Source organism: Eptesicus fuscus, chromosome 13 (assembly GCF_027574615.1).
Source record: "Eptesicus fuscus isolate TK198812 chromosome 13, DD_ASM_mEF_20220401, whole genome shotgun sequence".
Taxonomy (NCBI): Eukaryota; Metazoa; Chordata; class Mammalia; order Chiroptera; family Vespertilionidae; genus Eptesicus; species Eptesicus fuscus.
Window position 1 is genome coordinate 5,742,741 of NC_072485.1, and position 21,318 is coordinate 5,764,058.

Sequence of the window (21,318 nt, forward strand, 5' to 3'; positions counted from 1 at the left end):
AGGGAAGTAGTAATGTTATGTTAATCTAATATTCATCAGCAGAAATGGAAGCCCATGAGGACTCCGCACGCAGAGGGAGGGTAGGCTTCACTGATTGGGTTGGTAGTGGAGAGGCCTAAAACCAAATGACCTTCCACTAAGGATTCAAACTTCCTCAACTGTGTTAGCCTTCTAACAGTGCAGTTCTTTTTTTTTTTTTTTTTTAATATATTTTATTGATTTTTTACAGAGAGGAAGAGAGAGGGATAGAGAGTCAGAAACATCGATGGGAGAGAAACATCGATCAGCTGCCTCCTGCACACCCCCTGCTGGGGATGTGCCCGCAACCAAGGTACATGCCCTTGACCGAATCGAACCCGGGACCCTTCAGTCCGCAGGCCGACGCTCTATCCACTGAGCCAAACCAGTTAGGGCAGTGCAGTTCTTTTTACAACCTAGCAGCTCTCAAATGTTTTGACTACTGTAAAAATTAAGAAATTTGCCCAGCCAGCATGGCTCTGCGGTTGAGCATTGACCTATGAACCAGAAAGTCACAGGTTCGATTCCTGGTCAGGGCACATGTCCAGGTTGCAGGCTCGATCCCCAGTAGGGGGTGTGCAGGAGGCAGCTGATTGATGACGTTTCTCTCTCATCAATGTTCTATCTCTCTCCCCTCCTCTCTCTCTAAAAAAAACAATAACATTTTTTTAAAAAATTAAGAAAGTTTACATTCTGATCCACTATGAACACACACAAACACATACACACATACACACACACCCTTACTAATGGTAGCACATGGTGGTCTGTTTTATTCTCAATTTCATTCCTTTCTACTCCATTTAAAAACACTAGTCACTAAAATGAAATGATTTAAAACCCACTAATATATCACAACCATCAGTTCATAAAACACCAGTCTCATTTATAGGATTGCTCAAAGTTTATTGCCAACACTTCTCTCACCTCTCTCTAACATCCATACCCTCCCCCCCAATCACACTCACACACACACACTAAACCCAAAGAAAGCTCTAATAAAGGTCATGGCCAAAATAGAGCCATAGATGGCAGTAATTGTAGTAGTCATGCAACCTTTATACCCAACTAAGTATAGGATACTAGAGGCCCGGTGCACGAAATTCGTGCACGGGCGGGGGCAGTGTCTCTCAGCCCAGCCTGCACCCTCTCCAATCTGGGACCCCTCAAGGGATGTCCGACTGCCCATTTAGGCCCGATCCTACCTGGACATCCCTCTCACAATCCAGCACTGCTGGCTCCCAACTGCTCACCTGCCTGCCTTCCTGATTGCCCCTAACCGCTTCTGCCTGCCAGCCTGATCACCCCCTAACCATGCCCCTGACAGCCTGATTGATGCCTAACTGCTCCCCTGCTAGCCTGTTTGCCCCTAACTGCCTCTCCTGCAGGCCTGGTCACCCCTAACTGCCCTCCCTTGCAGGCCTGGTCCCTCCCAACTGCCCTCCCCTGCTAGCCTGATTGCCCCCAACTGCCCTCCCTTGCAGGCCTGGTCCCTCCCAACTGCCTTCCCCTGCTGGCCATCTTGTGGTGGCCATTTTGTGTCCACATGGGGGCAGCCATCTTTGACCACATGGGGGAAGCCATCTTGTATGTTGGAGAGATGGTCAGTTTGCATATTACTCTTTTATTAGATAGGATAGAGGCCTGGTGCACGGGTGGGGATCAGCTGGTTTGCCCTGAAGGGTGTCCCAGATCAGGGTGGGGGTTCCCTTGGGGCATGGGGCAGCCTGGGAGAGGGGCCTGTGGTGGTTTGCAGGCTGGCCACGCCCCCCAGTGACCCAAGTGGAGGCCCTGGGAGCTGGGATTTATTTATCTTCTATAATTGAAACTGTAGCCTTGAGCAGAGCCAAGCCTCCTGCTTGCTCCATGGCTCCAGCCATTTCTTTTGGGATTTATTTATCTTCTATAATTGAAACTTTGTAGCCTTGAGTGGAGGCCTGGGCCAGCCAGGGTGTGCGGAAAGCTTAGCTTCCTCCATTGCCAGGAAAACCCAAGCCTCCTGCTCACTCCATGGCTGCATCCATCTTGGTTGGGTTAATTTGCATACTCGCTCCTGATTGGCTGGTGGGCGTGGCTTGTGGGTGTAGCGGATGTATGGTCAATTTGCATATTACTCTTTTATTAGATAGGATATATATCAGAAGGAATAATGATTTCTTTTGTTGCTGTTAATCCTCACCTGAGGATATTTTTTTTCCATTGCTTTTTTAGAGAGAGTAGAAAGGAGGGAGGGAGGAAGGGGGGGAGAGAGAGACACATCAACTGGTTGCCTCCCACACGCACCCTGACTGGGGGTGGGGAACAAAACTGCAACTGAAGTACGTGCCCTTGGTCAGGAATCAAATCTGAGACCCTTCAGTGCCCAGGCCAATGCTCTAAGCATTGAGTAACACCAGCCAGGGCAGGAATAATGATTTTTATTATAACTGCACTGGGTTAACATGTTTCTAAGATGGTGTTAATAGCTAGTTCACAACTCTCTTGGGCTATTTCTTCCTTCCTTCCCTCTTTTCTCCCATAGCTCAAAACCTAGAAACCATATGGCTTCTTATAAAAGTCACATGACCTGGTCAGTGTGACTCAGTTGGTTGAGCCTTGTCCTGTGCAATGAGGATCACAGGTCTGATTCAGGTCAGGGCACATACCAGGTTGTGGGTTTGATATCCTCTATCTTTAGGTCTTCCTCATCTCTACTTTTGTATAATGTGTCTATAAATAATACTAAGTGAAAGGACAAATAATTCTTTGAACATCATGTCCAACTCTATAAATACTATAAATATGGCTAAGGACTAGGAATTTATATATATATTAGAGGCCCGGTGCATGAAATTTGTGCATGGGGGGGGGGGTGTCCCTCAGCCCAGCCTGCACCCTCTCCAAACTGGGACTACTCAAGGGATGTCCGACTGCCTGTTTAGGCCCGATCCTACCTCCCCTGCTGGCCTGATCGCCCACAACTTCCCTCCCCTGCCAGCCATCTTGTGGTAGCCATCTTGTATCCACATGGGGGTGGCCATCTTTGATCACACGGGGGTGGCCATCTTGTGTGTTGGATTGATGCAAGGGAGGGCAGTGGGGGCGATCAAGCCTGCAGGGAAGGGCAGTTAGGGGTGACCAGACCAGCAGAGGAGGGAAGTTGGGGGTGACCAGGCCTGCAGGGAAGGGCAGTTGGAGGGGACCCAGGCCTGCAGGGGAGAGCAGTTGGGGGGACCAGGCCTGCAGAGGAGGGCAGTTAGGGGTGACCAGGCCTGCAAGGGGAGGGCAGTTAGGGGCAAACAGACTGGCAGGGGAGCAGTTAGGCATCAATCAGGCTGTCAGGGGCATTGTTAGGGGGTGATCAGGCTGGCAGGCAGAAGTGGTTAGGGGCCATCAGGATGGCAGGCAGATGAGCAGTTGGGAATCAGCAGTCCTGGATTGTGAGAGGGATGTCCGACTGCCCATTTAGGCATGATCCTCCCTTGATCGGGCCTAAATGGGCAGTCGGACATCCCTCGAGGGTCCCAGATTGGAGAGGGTGCAGGCTGGGCTGAGGGACACCGCCCCCATGCACAAATTTTGTGCACCGGGCCTCTAGTATTAAATAATTTTGAAAGAAATGGTGAACAACAATAGCAGGGGCATCAAGGAGGGTGAGAACTAAGATGACGTTTGAATTTGAATGTGATGACTATGACATCATTGGTGACATTAGAGAGAACACCTTAGAACAGCCATGGGCATGACATTCTGTGGCTAAGAAACATGGAGTAGATAGTAAAGGGAAGTGACGGGAAGAAGAGGGAGCAGTAACTCAAGAGAAAGGCAGGGTTAAAACAAGGTATCTTTCAAAATAGTAGAGTCCATGTGGAGAGATCAAAGACACAGGAGACTCTGAAATTCAAGGCACGTTGTAAGGAAATCGACTCAGAAAGAAGATGTTTCCTCAGAGAAGAGGAAGAGAGGATCTAATGAGGCAGGTTAGTAAGAAACTAGGAAAACTCCTTGGCAAGTGGAATGAGGAAACAGACAAGTGCTGAGCAATTAACAGCCAGCTGATAAATCACAAGGCTCTATCCTCCCTAACCAAAGACACCTAAGAGTAGGTGATTGAAATCTATTCCCCCTAACCCAGTGGTCGGCAAACTGCGGCTCGCGAGCCACATGCGGCTCACGAGCCACGATTTGCCGCTCTGTTGACTAATGAGTTTGCTGACCACTGGACTAGACTAAATATTACCGTGTAGTTGGAAGCTGTGAGGATTAGGCAATTGTGGCATATTGTGTGCAAAGAGGTAAAGGGTAGTATATGACAGTGGTTGGCAAACGCATTAGTCAACAGAGCCGCAGTTTGCCGACCACTGCCCTAACCAAAGACACCTAAGAGAAGGTGGTTTAAATCAACTTAGGGACATGGATAACAAAAAGCCAAGTAGAGCCAGACTAATCAAAGATAGAGGCGAAACCAATCACTCTACACTCATTTGGATACATCAGCATACTAACCAACACAACTGGAGGTGTAATGAATATTCTGCTGAGATCCTCCCCTGTGGGAGGACCCCTAAAATTCCCGCCTATGGAAGATAGAGAAAACCCTGAGGACAAAGTTTGCCAGCATATGCTCTTCTCTGAGTGCACCCATGGCCCCCTTTCCTCAGGCGCATTCTCTGCTGCTTCTACTCTAAGCTCTAAAGGTCCCAACGAGATTATGGGCAGTGGCTCCTGGTCCCAGGCTTACTCCCAATCCTGTCCTCAGTGGCCCTTCCTTTGTCTCACTATCCCAAGCTTTAGTGAACTTACTCTCACTTTCACCGGGACTCGTGTCTTGAAATTTTTCCTGCATGAGTCAAGAACCTGGAGGTTGCCTGATATGCAAAGGGTCCCAGGCCATGCCGGGGCAGGGCCAGCCCCTGGTGCAGAAGCAGTCCAGTAACAATGCTAATTGTTCCTCCAAGTTGAACATCAGTCCCAACTTCTGAGCAGTGCCTCTCTCTTATGCCATCATACACTTTTATTCGAGCTGCAGCTGGGAGGAGAAAATCTCCCAGCTAAAAGTCACAGTTCTGGTGTCTGGAGTCGGACTGCTCCTTTACAGAACTGATATCTGTACAAGGCAGTTCCCGAGAGAGAGCATCACTGCTACATTGTTTATGAAAAGGTAAGTGCCACCTTACATCTGTGTTCAGTTTTCATTTTCATGTATATAATTTCATCCATCTCTGCAACTCTGGGATAGGGTAGACCTCGGTATCAATTCCTACCTTTTTACCTCCCTTCCCACCTTCCCCAGGTCCTCCTGGCTTCCTACCAAAGGAGCTCACACACAAAGAACAGCTGGATGGGAAAGAGTACCGTGCTATTAAAGCTGCCAGGACAAGAACCCGCTATTCTAATGCGAAGGTCTGGTAAAGGCTGAATTGGCAGTGGTAAGCCCAGGTCAAAGTGAGGGCTCCTCTCTCCAAACTCATATTCAAATTTAAGAGCGGCACTCTTGGGGGACCTGTGGATGGAGAATTGACCAGATCCCAAAAGGGTTCTGTTGACCAATTTCACCACAAGAAGTGATGGGAAAGGATGTTTGGGTGTGCCCAGATAGGTTCTGCCTTGTCTGCTTACCCACAAAGGGAAAGGAAAGAAGAAAGGGGCCGTGCCATATATGAGGACTGACCTTCATTCAGCACTTTTATAAATAACTCCACCTTCTAGTGTAACTAGATGAATGACAGCTAGCTGACCAAATTTGGAGTTTTTCCTTCCTTTAGGAGGAGCTAGTAAAGAGGAAGAGAGGGAGGCCATATGGGTAGGGGTGGAGATGATAATTCCCATTTTTATGGGCCCAAGACTAAAACATGGGACTAAGAACAAAAACATTTCCTCTTTCTTCCACACAAAATGGCAAGGAGGTTATTATGATCCTACTAGTGCCCCAGTGCACAAAATTCGTGCATGGAGGGGGGTGTCCCTCAGCCCAGCCTGCACTCTCTCCAATCTGGGACCCCTTGGGGGATTTCTAACTGCCAGTTTAGGCCTGATCTCACAGGCAGTCAGACATCCCTCTCACAATCTGGGACCGCTGGCTCCTAACTGCTCACCTTCCTGTCTGCCTGATCACCCCTAACCACTCTGCATGCTTTCCTGCTCACCCCCAACTGACCCCCCTTGCTGGCCTTGTCACCCCCAACTGCTCCCCTCACCAGCCTGCTCACCCCCAACTGTCCCCCCCCTCCGCCTCTGGCCTGCTCGCTCCCAACTGCCCCCCCTGCCAGCCTGATCACCCTCAACTACCCTCCCCTCCTGGCCTGATCGCCCCTAACCACCTCTGCCTCGGCCCCGCCACCATGGCTTTGTCTGGAAGGATGTCCGGAAGGTCTCCCAGAAGGTCTCCCAGTGCAATTAGCATATTACCCTTTTATTAGTATAGATTATCCCCATTTTATACATGAAGAAACAAAAATTAAATGATTGAGTTATTATACAGCTGGTGAGTATTAATATTGGTCTGATGATGCCTCTTTCATCGTTAGTAGTGCTAAAGGTAAGAAGGTGGCCAACATTCTGAATCTCTGATTCCTATACCAACACCCGCTTATCAGCTCCCTGCTGCTGCCCCATGTGACTCCGGAGCCCACTGTCACTAGGTAGAGCCTTGCTCTCAGACCTGGTCTTCTCGCCAGATGAGCTGGGAGGTCACAGGTGAGCCTTTTTGTCTCTTCAACTCCAGCTAGATGAGAGGTTGGTCTACTCCCTGTTTCCTTTCCTCCGGGCCTCATCCCGGTGCTGAGTCCCCAGTCTTTCCCTTGCAAGACTAGACAAGATAAAGCCAGGCGCTTCTCTCCTGGGAAAGTACAGTACGCCCTTTTGGAGCGCTTGCCATCCGTGCCCTCTGACCCAAGGACCTGGTTTCCATCCCTCCCTCACACAGTTGGTGCTGGGGAGACTGACTTTAACCCAAGGTGGGTCCCACCCCTTTCCATCATCACAGGTAGGATTGAACATATAACCTAATTAAGGTGAATAAAAGACACGTTTTTTGGAGAATTCTGGGGAAAATGGCTTCACTCTTCTTTAGAAACTACTTGAGGAACTTTCTCCTTTATTTTTTGTTTGTTTGTTTTGCAACTTTCTCTTTAGGATGTGAAGAGGGACATACTTAGCCCTCACAGCTACCTGCAGCCATCTAGTGGCCACGAGTGGAAATGCATGCTGTGGATGCAGGAGAAAAAAGGGCTCAGATCTGCCTGTCAACCCTGTTGCGAGAAGCCTCGGCTGAAGCCTGGTATTACTAGTCTGTTCAGGTATATGAGCCAATAAATTTCCTTTATGTTCAAGCCAATTTGAGTTGCATTTTCAGTATTTGCGTATTTAAAATTAACATGTACTATGACACATAAGCATATGAGTTTAGGAGGCCTATTGCATGGTTTCCCTAATCCTACTAGAGTTTTCAAAGGAAGAGGTGATCCCCAACCCTAGCTGGTTTGGCTCAGTGGGTAGAGTGTCGGCCTGTGGACTGAAGGGTCTCGTATTCGGTCAAAGGCACATGCCCGGATTGTGGGCTCGATCCCCAGTAGGGGTGTGCAAGGAGGCAGCTGATCAATGATTCTCTCTCATTATTGATGTTTCTATATCTCTCCCTCTCCCTTCCTCTCTGAAATCAACAAAATATATTAAAAAAAAAGAGGTGATCCCCAGAATAGGAAGTCAGAATTACCTACATCATCCGGATGGGAGAGAAGAGAGAGCCAAGCTCAGGTAAACAGAAAGATCTTTAATAACATTCCTCCAACATACATATATCCAAAGGAAATAAGATAAGCAGAGGGCCTGGTATATAAAGTCACAATCAAAACTAAATACTAATATTGATATGAGAGAGAGACACATCAATTGGTTGCCTCCTGCACGTGCCCCCACCAGGGCTGGTGATGGAGCCTGCAACCGAAGTACGAAGTATGTGCCCTTAATTGGAATTGAATCTGGGACCCTTCAGTCCGAGGACGGACACTCTAACCATCGAGCCAAACTGGCCAGGGCTGCAGATTCTATTTTAACTCAGTTATGGCACTTGGGAAGGAAAGGACAAACCTTCAGCTACCCTTATAACCTTGAGAACATGACCAATAGACTCCAAGGATATGACAGTTTCTTCAAGAACAAGGAAAGTTGCAAAAGACACAGAGCTCTGCCATATAGGAACTTGTGTCATCCAAGGAACTGGCATTTTCTGAGTCTTCAAAAATGAAGACAATGAGGGAACCCTTATACTGGGAATCTCCAAATTCCCAAGCCAACGAGGGTGACTCTTCAACTTGTTCCTAAATAGAAGTGGCTGCCACAAGCCTGCCAGGTTCGGCAAGGAGGTGGTAGGAGTCGATAAACATCCTAGTGATCCTTTGTAAAGGAGGTCTCAGGCTTCTCACCTCATAATCAGTGATTTTTCTGACTGTAATGCAACCCAGATGCTTCTGATAAAAAAAAGGGGGGAGGGCTGGTGTTCAAGCCATTTGCTAATTCTGCCTAGAGGTAGAGGGAAAGCAAAAAAGGGGGTGCCCCACATCATTAATTTTAAATATCCTATTTTGTTTTATTTTCAGAATGAAATGGTATGGAACAGTGTAATGAGCAATAGAAATACGGAACCAAGAAGCAATTATATCTTCAAAGGAGCAAAATGAGAGCAAATAAAAGGCCCTGCACAAGTTAGCACACAAACAAACAGACCAGGACATCACTTACAGCGTCCAAATGCACGCCTGCGGTCATGTCTGAAATTACCTCCCACAAACATCAGGTTATATCACTGAAGAACCATTTCTGGGTTACAATAAGAATTAGATTTCCCAAGAGTCTCTAAAACATCTCAAATTCAACTTCACCAATGTGGAGTATCTCTAAGCTGCAGCCGTAGTGCTAGGCACTGGGGCAGCAAGGTAAGCAGGGCTTACTCTCCACCCTCAGAGTGCTTACAGTCTAGTTAAGAAGACAGAGCCACACACAAATAATGTGTCGGGTAACACAGTAGAGGGCAACTTTATTGTTTGAAAGACAGGGGAAGGCTTTACAAAGGGAACTGAAGCCAGGCAGTACAAGCAAAGCTGGGTCAGCAAGGTGTGGAGGCTGGTCTGTAATCATTCAGACAGGAACTTGCCTAAGGGCATCACATGGAAATTGGAATCCAGCTTCCTGTCTGAACCCTGGGGCCAGGCCAAAGGTACCACCCAGTGAAGGGGGGGGGGGGGGGGGCTAAGATAACGCCTACTAAATTCTTAGAACCTTTCTGTTTAGACAGGAAGCCGTGATTCTTGTATAAAAACAGGAATTGGGCCTGTGTATGGCATCCAAAAATGGTACTATATACAATCAATCAACCATTGGATCAAGTGGATATACTACATATAATTGACCCCAATGCCCAAATTCTTATACAAAGATTTAGTTTAGAGCTGTGTATCTCAGAGGACCAGGCTGATGCAATGATGAAATCATTCAATAGGGAGGAGCAAGCCGGGTAAAGAATTCCCATCATGATCAGCTTTCATACAAAAATTACAAAGCACTTAATGATATCCATAATAATGAAAGCTGGTTGGCAGACCCAGGAAATAGGAAAAATCACACCTAAGGAAACAGAAATAATGGTGCAACTAGCCAAGGTGTTTAAAACAGGTTTGTTTGGAATCTTCAGAGATAAGTGATGAAATAGCATACTCAAAATGGCAACAGGTTATTAAATTGGAAAAGGCATATGTAAAAAAATAGCCAAAATAAGAAAACCGATTTCCTGACTGCAATCAAATAAGAAAAATGCATAGAAAAGTGAAAATAAAATCATAGAAGTTCTTTGGTTGCCAAAGACCTTGTATGCATATATGCATAACCTGTGGACACAGACAATAAGGTGCTGAAGGCCTGGGGGGGGGGGCGGGGCGGGCTAAAAGAGGTCAATGGGGCAAAAAGGAGGACATACGTAATACTTCCAACAATAAAGATTATTTTAAAAATCACAGGCTGATCTGAGAAGCTCCAACATGTACAAAATTGGTGTTCCAAATGCTGAGAATAGTTAAAATGAGGGAGAGAAAATATTACAAGAGATAATAAACTGAAAATTTTCCAGAATTAAAAACTATAAATTCTTAGACTGAAAAAAAAGTAATCCAGTGTACAGTTTACCTGCAGTAGTAATTTTCACAATAATGATTTTAAAAAGTTTTGACCAAAGCTTAGAAATACACTGTAATCATTTTCTAACTCTTTATTCATTAACTCATTATTGTATTCATCCATACAGGAAATAAGAACTCCTTATCTGTCCAATTCCTTGTTAGGCACTTGGGTTTTACAGTCTAGTGGCAATCATTATAGAGAGCACAGTCTGGAGAAGGGAGGGATCGAGGCATGCTGACATAAAATGGCACGATACATCAAAAAAGATGCTAGCCCTAGCCGGTTCGACTCAGTGGTTAGAGCATCAGCTCGTGGACTGAAGGGCATGGGTTTGATTCCCGCCAAGAACATGTATCTCGGTTTCAGGCTCGATTCCCGGCCCTGGTTGGCTGGGTGTGTGTGGGAGGCAACCAATTGATGTGTCACTCTCACATCAATGTTTCTCTCTGTCTCTCCCCCTCTCTTCCACTCTAAAAATCAATGGAAAAAGTATTCTTGGGTGAGGATTAACAAAAAAGAATAAAAATTAAAAAGATGCTAGTAATCAGTTAAGGTAAGAGTGGAGGAAACATCTAGGCAAGTAGCTAGTGCTAATACAGTAGTCAGGAGTCAGATTCTGAACTTTGCAAAATAGCTTGAAGCCTTAGAAGCAATGTGCTCACTGGATGATTTTAAGGTAATAAAATATTTTCCTGAAAAGAAATCTCTCTTCCCCTTGCCTGTTTGAAACACCAGCACAGTTCCAAGGAGCCATAGATTCTGAGTGGGACAAAACATTTTGCTTATGTCTCACCAACACACACGAGAGAGGAGCATCTTAGCTGGGGACACCATTGCTGGGACCCGTTCCTCTTATCACCTTAGAACTTTGCAAGTGGGAAAACTGGTGAAAATGCAAAACTGAAGAAACCTGGGAAATGGGCTGCAGAGGGAGACTATGCAGGAGGCAGGAGAAGGGGTGAGAGCTGGGGGGCTGCACCAGGAGACATAACTGACAGCCAGGGGCTTGGGGCAGAAAAGCTTTGGGGGAGAAAAAGAAAGAGAAAGGAGAAACATTTGCTGTTGGGAGAGATGGGGCTGAAGAAGGAGATTCAGAAGGAGGGTTTTTGGGAAGTCTTGCCCTGTGTTGTACAAGCCACACCCCACTGCCTCGGGACACCTCAGATACGACCCTTGTTGCTGTCAATGCTTTAGAAGTCCGATTTAAAAAATTTTCATTTTAGAGTAGTATTAGTGGAGGCTGGCCACAAGTTTTATTTGGGTTGCACATTCATGCACTGTTTCTTAACAGTGAGAGTTGCAAGGGCGAAACACCCACAACCATGAAAGGAACCCTGTGAGAGGGAGCGAAGGTGCAGGCTGCGGCCGCTGGGCAGCAGGAAGGATCTAGAGAAGGAGAGAACTGGGTGGTGTGGGGTAATGGAGACAAATTTCATTCACTTCATCATTTTGACCAGATCCATTCTCGTTGTACAAATGGTCACAAGTCCATAGGCCAAGGCCTTGGAGAATTAGATTAGACCTGAATAATATAAATGACGGTCAAGGGAGAACTTGTTAAAGTGAAAACATTACCCGCCGCGCTGGGCTGTGCTAAGACTGTCACTGTCCTCAGAGGCTCCTCAGAGAGGCCGGCTGCGTTAGGGAAGCTCGTGGGGGAGGTTGGTCTTCCCTGAGATGAAATCAGCCAAGCGGTGGCAGGCTGGGGCGCTGTGAGGGAGACAGTGGGGGTGGGGGCCCTCTTTATCTTCCCTGGGGGTAGGGGTGGGAGACAGATCCATGCACTGCCTCTGGCAGCAGGAGAATTTGTGGTCGTCTGTTCTCTAGAGACCTTGGCCTTTCTGTTCCTGGAAACGGCTGACAACTTGCTCTGAAGTATGGACACTGGGGACATGCCAGAGTCTCCTCCAGCCTCAGACCTTCCCGTTGGCTCCCCTAGACTCCCGTGGCCACTGGAGGGCCTCCAGTGAGGACTGTCAGCAGCTCGTGGTGTGAATGGGGACAGTGTTTTTGAGAACAAAGTGTAGTTATGTTCAGAATCAGAATATCCAGGCCACAAATGGGCATTGAGTCTCAGTTCCCCCAGCGGGGAAGGAGCTCCCCTCTGGCCAGAGGACTGTGGATGTCTCTGTACCGAGGTGGCTGTTCTTTACACGCCTTCATCCCTGAGCCGTTTCCTCAAGGGTCAGCCCCTGGGCTCAGTCAACAGATGATGGCAGATAACCTGACTGTTTGAGTATCCCACTCTGACCCGAGCCCGTGAGGGATGAGCACTGAGGCGTCTTCCCTCCATGGGCTTCTCTCATGCTACACATGCATGCCTTCTAGATCCTGGGTGGTTGAAGCATGATCTTATCACTTCTGACATAACCCGGTTCCTGGCTGCTACCTGAGAGACCTTCATACCCAAGGTCATATCCTCTCTGGGCCCCAACTTTGCTGTTTGGCACCAGCCTATCACCCAGTGCTGTCAAGAACCCCTCACCCCCCAGGCCCCTGCAGTGCCTATATCACTGCCTTCAAGCAAATAGGTCCCATCGAGACAATTCACTTGCCACAGCTAAGTGGAGACCTTTCTTGTTTCACATATAAGCAGAAAACCTTCCCAGACAATAATAGCCTTGACCATTTGCTTTCTCAAACCAAAGAGTTGACCATCCAATTATGGTGAAGGTCTTGTATTTCCTTTCCAAACATCTCTCCACAAGAGCTTAGATTCACAGGAGAGTCCAGCAATTAGCATGTGGACTTCTGACTCGGCCTGCATGCAAATCCTGCCTCCATCCTATATAATCCTATATAATCAAGAGGTAATATGCAAATTGACCATCACTCCAACACACAAGATGGCTGCCCCTATGTGGTCAAATGGTTGCCCCCATGTGGACACAAGATGGCTGCCAGAAGATGGCCAGCAGGGGAGGGCAGTTGGGGGGACCAGGCCTATAGGGGAGGGCAGTTGGGGGGACCAGGCCTGTAGGGGAGGGCAGTTGGGGGGGACCAGGCCTGCAGGGGATGGCAGTTGGGGGGGACCAGGCCTGCAGGGGAGGGTAGTTGGGGGGAACCAGGCTGGCAAGGGAGGGAAGTTAGGGGTTGATCAGGCTGGCAGGCAGAAGTGGTTAGGGGCAATCAGGCAGGCAGGCAGGCGAGTTGTTGGGAGCCAGCAGTCCTGGATTGTGAGAGGGATGTCTGACTGCCCATTTAGTGGGATCGGGCCTAAATGGGCAGTTGGACATCCCTTGAGGGGTCTCAGATTGGAGAGGGTGCAGGTTGGGCTGAGGGACACACTCCCTCTCTCCCCTCTGTGCACGAATTTTGTGCACCGGGCCTCTAGTCCTATATAATAAAGAGTAATATGCAAATTGACCATCACTTCAACACATAATATGGCTTCTCCCATGTGGTCAAAGATGGCTGCTCCCATGTGGACACAAGATGGCCACCACAAGATGACTGGCAGGGGAGGGCAGTTGTGGGTGATTAGGCCAGTAGGGGAGGGAAGTTGGGGGGGACCCAGGCCTGCAGGGGAGGGCAGTTGGGGGTGACCAGTTCTGCAGAGGAGGGCAGTTGGGGGGACCAGGCCTGCAGGGGAGGGCAGTTGGGGGTGACCAGGTTGGCAGGGGAGGGCAGTTAGGGGTGACCAGGCCAGCAGGGGAGGACAGTTAGGGGCAATGGTGTGGCAGGGGAGCAGTTAGGTGTTGATCAGGCTGGCAGGGGAGTGGTTAGGGGGTGATCAGGCAGGCAGGCAGGCGAGCAGTTGGGAGCCAGCAGTCTTGGATTGTGGCAGGGATGTCGGGCAGTCGGACATCCCTCAAGGGGTCCCAGATTGGAGAGGGTGCAGGCTGGGCTGAGGGACAGCCCCCACCCCACCCCCGTGCACAAATTTTGTGCACCAGGCCTCTAGTTACTTCATAAGCAAGTACTATTATAATCTCTAAGCCTTGGTTTCCCCATCTGTAAAGTGGGAATAATAGTACCTAATTCAGAGAATTCTTGTGAGAACTGGGTGAGAAAATACATATGGAAAATCTCATAGTAATATCTCCGTTAGTTGTTGCTGTTATTTCTTGCTGAATGATAACGCTTCACATAGCTCACAGCATAGTACTCACTAGACTCATGTGGAAGAAGGAGACACATAAACTACTGTGATACTGTGGTTTATAAGAAATATGCATTTGGTCATTCCGCTTGTTTGCGTAGGTAGTTAGATATTAATAAAGGAAGAGAGCAAAAGAACCCAAACATTATTCCGTGTAGTTGACTAGGAGCACAGGCTTGCTTCCCCAGCAAGTTACAGCTTCACACACTCCCCAGGGAACAAACAGCTGCACAGGTTTGTTTCACGAAGATCACTAGGGGAAGGGATAGAACAATAAAGGGGGTGGCACATGCGCAGTAGGAGCCAAATGTCGACCCTATCAGCCTGTCAGTCTAGCCTGGGAGAGGGATTGGATTGGACAGGGGACATGAAGCCCCAAAGATCTAAAGAACGGATTGGTTAGGGGGTGGACCCATCAGAAGCCCTCAAAACCTTGGGAAGTTGATTGGTTAGTTTGAAGCATTACCTGGTCCTTCCCAAACCCGAGATAATATAACCTGAGCCTAACAAAGATAAAGCCTCTCTCCCTCCCTCCCTCCCTCCCTCCCTCCTTCCTTCCCTTCCTCCCTCTTCCTCTTCCTCTCCCTCTCCCTCTCCCTCTCCCTCCCCTTGGTCCTGGCTGCATTTTACCTGGAATATGGGTCCCCTTTCCCCACCCTCCACCAGCAACATATGCTTGGCTTACTCTATTCATCCTTTAGGTCTCAGGTTCAAAGTCACTTTCTCCCGGTCGGACCCGTGTGGCCAGTGGTTGAGCATCAACCTATGAACCAGGAGGTCATAGTTCAATTCTGGGTCAGAGCACATGCCTGGGTTGCAGGCTCGATCCCCAGTCCGAGGCATGCAGGAGGCAGCTGATCAATGATTCCCTCTCATCATTCATGTTTCTATCTCTCTCTTCCTCTCTGAAATCAATGTGTGTATATACAGTCACTTTCTCCTGGAAACCATACCCGTGCGTGTTCCCTACTCACACTTTTCACACTGAATTGTTTGGCTTGGCTTTATTGTCCATCCTTGCCAAACAGGCCATAACCTCTGAGAGGGCAGGGACTGAGCATGTCTGGATCCCTAGCACCTGGTGCCTGGGAGCCCAAAGGCAGAGAGAGAACAGGTTCCCCTCAGGGGACCTGGGCATCAGCTCACCTAGTCTGTGAATGGTGGGGCTCTGCATCACACTGGAGGTGCAACGTCCCATTCTCCGCTGTGCATCCCGCAGGCCGGATCCAGGTTTCCTTAAGCCCCACGCACTACAGAGGACGATAAAGCTCCTGAGGTGCTGCCTTTGCCCCCGGCTAGCAGGACCCTCTGTGAACCGAAACAATGGACTCTGATACTAAGGACTCAGTGTACTAAGTGCACTTAACTGTTATAATTACAGTTGCATTTTCTAAAGGACAACAATCATCCTTAATTCATGGATTATAATTCTTGCCTGGGAGCAAGAAACAAAAACAACAACAACCACGTTGCATTGGCAGAAGAGGTATTTCCCTGCTTTGCTTTGCAGTGGATTTTTAAATTCTTTCTACTCGTCTCCCACTCTGACCCACTGTGGTAAGTCATGCACCCTGATCTCTAGGGGGTAAAGGCAGGAAGTAACATGTGAGACTATTTTAGATTATGTCGGAGAGTGTCTAGTCTTGTAGGTTCAGAAACTTCTTTTTTCTTTTTTTTAATGTTTTTATTGATTTTTTTTATAGAGAGAAAGGAAGGGAGAGGGAGAGAGAGAAGCATCGATGTGAGAGAGAAACATGGATCAGCTGCCTCCTGCATGTCCCCTACTGGGGATCAAGCCTGCAACCTGGGCATATGCCCTGATTGGGAATTGAACTGGCCACCTCTTGGTGCATGGGACAATGCTCAACCTACTGAGCCACACTGGCCAGGGTCAGACACTTAATTTGGTCACTGATTCACACTAATCAGACTCATAAGAGTCTGAGTCATAACCAGAACCCAGACTCTTTACTTGGTGGGAGGAATGTGTATTGCCAGAACTCAGAATATCATTGGTTGTCATCCCGGGAGGTCAAAGGACATTTGACATTTTTTTGAGGTATGTACCCTGATAAAGATCATGCTTTACTGGGCCTTGGTGTCCTTACTTGCAAATTTAGATCAGGGCTGTTTTAACTGGGATCCAAGTCTTCAGAAATCTGAGTGGAAATATCACATAAGAATTTTTATTGAGAACGGGAGTAACTTGAGTAGGTAAAGCTACTGATGAATGGGGCTCAAATTTGAACCAAGTGCATAGAGAGAATTCAGTCTCAACAATATTCCCTTCGTCATTGTCTTAGCTTAGGTTCCTTAGAAGCAGGTCAGGGGCTTGGGAACATGTAACTTACTGCGGGAGTGCTCTGCAGGGAAAACCGCTTATGAAGGGAGGAGGGGGCCGAGCGAGGTGTGGTCTCAGTGAAACTAGCCTTGGTCTGATCCACGAGGGAGAAGGAGCTTGGAGCATAAATTGCACTGATAAAGTGTACCCCCCACCTCACCCCCACTTCCAGCAAGAAACAGCCTTTTGAAACCCAGTATCAGCCAGTGTGTGGGCTGCCCTGGGGATGGGGCGAGAGGGGGTAATGGCTTGTAACTTTCCAGATGAGAAGGGGCAGCCAGCACTCCCGGCAGGTAGGGGCGGGCATGCGTCCTGGAGAAGGGGTCTGGGTGGGCACTGCAGCAACTACTGCAGGCACTAACCTGGTATTGCTCCCCTCACCTCCGGCCCGTACCCTATGCTCTTCTCTCCGCCCCAAACTTGCTTCCCTCCTGTTTTCACAGGTAAATCTTACTTTCCCTTTAAGTTTTACCCTAGGCCTCACTTCCTCCAGGAAGCCTTTGCCAGCCCTTCCAGACTAGACTACGTCCTCCTCTGCTTTCCCCGCTGTATGACACCAGCATGTTAAGGCTGACCTGCTTGCCTGTGCCCCCGGAGGTCAGGGGCCATGTTTGTCCTGTGCTCCTCTCTGTCCGTCCAGCACCTGCAACTGTCCCTGACGCTCAGTAAATGCTCTTTGTGTACAGGAATCAATGGTGCTTTTCTTGAGGTTTCAAACTCGAAAAAAGTCTTGGAAAGCTACAATTACTTCCTGAGCTAAGCCAGGCATACCACAGTGCAGGCAGCAGGTGGGAGTGAGACCGCACAATGCCGCCAGGACCACGGACGGTGGCAGAGTGTGCATGGCCAGGAAAAGCCCAGCGTGTGCGAACAACAGCTGGTTTGTTTGGAATTTGTAAGTATAGGGAACCTTGTAACTATTATTTCCTTTTTTTTGCTTCTCGTGCTAGGAAGCTCAGAGCCCAAACCAAAAGGGGGGATGAACTTTCTAATTAAATACAGGCACCCTGCCGTAACCGGTTTGGCTCAGTGGATAGAGCATCGGCCTGCGGACTGAAGGGTCCCAGGTTCGATTCCGGTCAAGGGCATGTACCTTGGTTGCGGGCACATCCCCAGTAGGAGGTGTGCAGGAGGCAGCTGATCGATGTTTCTCTCTCATCGATGTTTCTAACTCTCTATCCCTCTCCCTTCCTCTCTGTAAAATATCAATAAAATATATTTTAAATAAATAAATAAATAAATAAATAAATAAATACAGGCACCCAAGTGTCTATGAAGGAAAGCACCCTGAAGGCTTGAGGGAGGTGAAGCCCCAGGGGTGTGGTCTGGACGTGCAGACACGGGTACAGGCATTTGGGAGGGGAGCCAGCGAGGACAGGGCTGGAGACAGCAGAGCAGCATAGTAAGGGCACGTGGAGAAAGCCAGTCACCCCAGAAGGTGAAGACAAGGGTGCTGGGTATTTTAAGTTGCTGCGTTCCTACTGTGCGAACTCCTAGCATTGTCTTGAAACTTCCGTAATGTCTGATACTCATATGTTGGGGCCAGTGGAATTTCAGAGAATGAAGATGAGTCTGGTCAAGGGTCATGTGACACAGAAAAGGATCAGCATGTGCTTGAAGTGAGATGATTCACAAACTAGAACCCAGCGACTGGGGGAGCTCAGATCCAGGGGTCACCAGGAGAAATAGAACTCACTGCCCCCTTCACCCCCCCCCCCCCCCATTCCCTGAAACAGTAGAGGAATCATGGGTTGCACGAAGGATAGCGTTTTGAGCCAATTTCTATTGAATCTTTTAAAATGGGATTGGCTAGGTGGCACGTGTTGGCATTCCATTTTAACAGCTTTGTTCTCTGATTCATAAATCGGAAAATGTTGCACTTTATAGGTAGCCAATTCAACCTCTCATTTCACAGGAGAGATTGAGGCATAGAAAGGTGAAGGCTCTTTGGCCCAGGTCAGTTTCAAAGCCTTCACCTATAAAACAGGAGATTTTGACTTTTAATTTTGTAAATTTTAACTCACAAGTAAGATATACATTCTATAGGACAAGGATCACATCGAGTAACTGGGATTTCCACAACATTTACCGAATGTTAGAGGGTGATGAGGAGGGGCAGAGACGGGCCCTCGAGGAGAAAGGGGGCAGCAAATGCTTTACCCGCCTTCCAGAAACATCTTCCCCGCCCTGGTTGCCCAGGGAGAGCGATGGCCAGAGAAGACCAGTCACTGGGTGGTAGGCTTTCAAGCGAGTGGTTCCTGTTGCTACTGATCTTTGTTGGAGCAACCGAACTATGTTCCCAGTTTTGTGTTTTATCCTCTTCTGTTTAAAGGTGCCAGGCTTTTCCGTGACGGGAGAGAGACAGTAGACGGCCAGGGAAGAAAGCCTGCCCTGGTCTCCAGCACTGGGCAGAACAGAAGCGATATTCACAAGGATTTCTTGAGGGTTTGAAACGCAACCCCAGCTCTTCCCCTGAATCCATCAGACGCTATGAAAGTAAAATTTAAAGTTTTAAACATCATGGTTTGGCCCCAAACCATAGAAAAACTATTTTTTAAATAATAAAAAACTGAGTTTTGAAAAAGCACAAAAACTTTCAGTTTCTTCTTTGAATAAACAGGAAATAGGAGATGATGGTGAGTTAACTGCATAATCTAACATTTAACATTTCTTATGCTTACCTGGCCCAGAGCCTCTGAATGGTTTATTAAAATTTGCATTTTGGGTATAGACGTCAAAGGGGAAATGTTTAAACGTATGCATCTGTAAAAATAATTATACGTATTTTTTGTTAAGGAAAAATAGACTGATTCCCTTCCCCTTTCCCTAGCAGCCCCGAGCAGAGAGCACAAAGGATACACTGTGGCCGGGCTTCTGGCTGTGAAAGGCTTCACTCAATTTAAATTCCTCGCCGCAGAAAAGGGCAAATTCAGGAAGGAAAGGCTCCAGCGGTAGCCTCGCTCGCCCTCTTCTGGTTGTCGAGGGCCAAGCAAAGCATTTCATCCAAAACGTGCCAGCAAGAGGCAGGGCGAGTGGTGGGCATGGAGGAGGTAGTCCCTGCTCCTCTGGGAATACGTGGACAGCCTCTTATTCCACTCACTCCGTTTGTCTTTGTGATCATCTTTCTTTAAATATTTTTCTCTCTCTTTTTTTAAAAAAATATTTTTATTGATTTCAGAGCGGAAGGGAGAAGGAGAGAGAGATAGAAACATCAATGATGAGAGAGAATCATTGACTGGCTGCCTCCTGGGGATCGAGCCCACAACCCAGGCATGTGCCCTTGACCGGAATCAAACCTGGGCCCTTCAGTCACAGGCCGACGCTCTACCCACTGAGCCACACCAGCCAGGGCTGTGATCATCTTTCTTAAACAGGTGATCCATAGTGGGGGTTTGGTTTGTTTTTGTTTTCTCGTTTTGATGGGCTCTGTCAGAAAGGGCAACCTGACTTGAGAAACAAAAAAAATCTAGTACTTCTTTTCTTTTCTCCGTTTTAGGACTTACTTTAATGTTCTGTAAGAGCGCATTATCTTCTGGTCTCCTTCACAGCGACATAATCCCATGAGGCTACGTCACCTTCAGTCTTGCATCCTCCACCCTCAAGCCCAATGCCTGGCACCCAGCAGGCACAGCAAATACCTCCTGACAGAATGAGCAGCTACAAAGGTGCGTGGTGCTGACTTAGATATGAAGCATACGCAAGGCGGGTCTCCCTAGCCAGGCTGGAGCCTCTCCATGACGCCACCCAGCTTTACAAGAGCTTTTGAAGGCCACCCCCACCCAGGTCATGAAAGGAATCTTAATGAGTGTAGCAACACCGGGCACAGCGGCTGCCTAGGCAGGGTTAATAATACCAAAGCGATCTCATAGCTACACATAACTTAACAGGTCACAAGATGGCCTCAGGCATCTCATTTGACTCAGTCCTCCTGAGAAGTGGCTGTTGGAGACAGGTGGAATGAGGCTTTCATAGCAAGGAAGCCATAAGGCAAAGATTCACACACAGTTTCTGTACCGCAATCTTGTTTTCTTTTGTTTTGTTTTGTTTTAAATATGGAATGCTTCATGAATTTGCATGTCATCCTTCTGCAGGGGCCACACTAATCTTCTCTGTATCATTCCCATTTTAGTATATGTGCTGCTGAAGTGAGCACCTGTCCCACAATCTTTTTAAAGATATATTTTTATTGATTTCAGAGAGGAAGGGAGAGGGAGGGAGAGATAGAAGCACCAATGATGAGAGAGAATCATTGATCGGCTGGCTGCCTCCTGCTTGCAGCCTACTGGGGAGCAAGCCCGCAACCCCGGCACGTGCCTGACCAGGAATCCAACCGTGACCTCCTCCTGGTTCATAGGTCGACGCTCAACCACTGAGCCACGCCGGCTGGGCCTATCCTGCAATCTTGAGCTTTTCCCACCTTTCCGTAGCCTCCATAAGACTTAGTGGTCATGTCGCATTCTCCGGTTGCTGAGGCTAAAATGAGAGGGGGCGGTCCCGGCTTCTAAAGATCTGCCTGGTAAGTCCTGTCATGGACGTGTCCTCGTTCCTCTTGACAGCCAGATGAGGGGCGTGGCGGAGGCTGGGCTGTCGGGCTGCGCAGCACCCAGCGGTGAACAGCCTGGTTAGCAGCGTTGCCTTCCCGTCCTCGCCCAGGAGATTGCAGGACGTGCGTCTTCCTGCGTCACAGCCGTTTGCTCAGGGTGAGACT

The 21,318-nt window shown here is 48.2% G+C and overlaps 1 long non-coding RNA gene and 1 other non-coding gene across 2 annotated transcripts; one reads left to right on the top strand and one right to left on the bottom strand.

Annotated features, from left to right (window-relative positions):
• Positions 1-4,835: 4,835 nt before the first annotated feature.
• Positions 4,836-8,682, top strand: LOC114234609 (uncharacterized). The gene is made up of 5 exons (XR_003620818.2): positions 4,836-5,158; positions 5,291-5,426; positions 6,525-6,693; positions 7,132-7,295; positions 8,595-8,682. It is a non-coding gene; the product is annotated as an uncharacterized LOC114234609 (long non-coding RNA).
• Positions 8,683-20,656: 11,974 nt separating this feature from the next.
• LOC114234649 (U6 spliceosomal RNA) lies at positions 20,657-20,763 on the bottom strand. Its single transcript, XR_003620847.2, has one exon. It is a non-coding gene; the product is annotated as a U6 spliceosomal RNA (small nuclear RNA).
• Positions 20,764-21,318: the final 555 nt, after the last annotated feature.